The sequence below is a fragment of the Hylobates moloch genome, unplaced genomic scaffold (genome assembly GCF_009828535.3).
Source record: "Hylobates moloch isolate HMO894 unplaced genomic scaffold, HMol_V3 SCAFFOLD_19, whole genome shotgun sequence".
NCBI lineage: Eukaryota > Metazoa > Chordata > Mammalia > Primates > Hylobatidae > Hylobates > Hylobates moloch.
In genome coordinates, this window is record NW_026652294.1 from 33,692,353 (window position 1) to 33,693,455 (window position 1,103).

Genomic DNA, 1,103 nt, shown 5'->3' on the forward strand with positions numbered 1-1,103 from the left:
CATCCATCCATCCATCCATCCAGCCATCCATCCATCCAATCATCCATCTCATCATCCATCCATCTCATCGTCCATCCATCTCATCATCCATCCATCTATCCATGCATATTTCCCCTGTCACAGCAGTTCCGTTCTTGCGATTTATCTTTAAGGACATGACCAGAGATTTAGTTAACGAAGATGTTCACAAAGCACTGTCTGTAGATGAGTGTAGAGCATCTAACAACATAAGCAAGGATCACATACTTTCTAAATTAAAGGTTTGCTACACAGCTACCTTAAGGGGCATGATACCATTTTTATAAAAAATAGCACATTCATCTACACATTAAGAAAAAGGCTTAGAACTGCACAGCTGAACATGGTAGCTACTGTCCATGTATGCCTACTTTAATATATAATAGTTAAGATTACATACAACAAACAATTCAGTTCTTCAGTCTCACTAGCCACATTTCAAGAGTATAACAGCTGCATGTGGCTAGTAGCTACCACGCTGGATAGTGCAGTTATAGCACAGCATTGCAAAGTTTTGTTTTGTTTTAAAAAGAGACAGCAACTCTGTTGCCCAGGCTGGAGTATAGTGGCATGATCACTATATATAGGAGGATTTGAGTAATCCTCCTGCCTTAGCCTCCTCAGTAGCTAGGACTATAGGCATGCATCATCATGCATGACTAATTTTTAAACTTTTATTTTGGTAGAGACAGGGCCTCATTATGTTGCTCAGGCTGGTCTCAAACTCCTGGGCTCCTCCTGCCTTGGCCTCCCAAAGTCCTGGGATTATAGGCGTGAGCCACGGTGCCTGGCCAAGAGTATGTTTTTCTTTTTTCTTTTCTTTTTTTTTTTTTTTTTTTTTTGGAGACAGAGTCTCACTTTATTGCCTAGGCTGGAGGGCCATGGTGCGATCTCAGCTCACTGCAATCTCTGTCTCCCAGGTGCAAACGATTCTCGTGCCTCAGCCTCCTGGGTAGCTGAGATTACAGACATGCACCACCATGCCCGGCTTTTTTTTTTTTTTTTTTTTTTTTTGTTTTCTTAACAGCAACATTTCCCGGCTGGGGGAAAACGGGGTGGTTTTTGCTCCCCCCCCCCTCTGCCTC

General features: G+C 42.7%; 1 protein-coding gene across 2 annotated transcripts in view; it reads right to left on the reverse strand.

Moving 5' to 3' along the window:
* The window catches only part of PAFAH1B1 (platelet activating factor acetylhydrolase 1b regulatory subunit 1), a 91,656-nt gene that overhangs the window by 2,728 nt on the left and 87,825 nt on the right, over window positions 1-1,103 (reverse strand). The gene's annotated exons all lie outside the window — the stretch shown is intronic.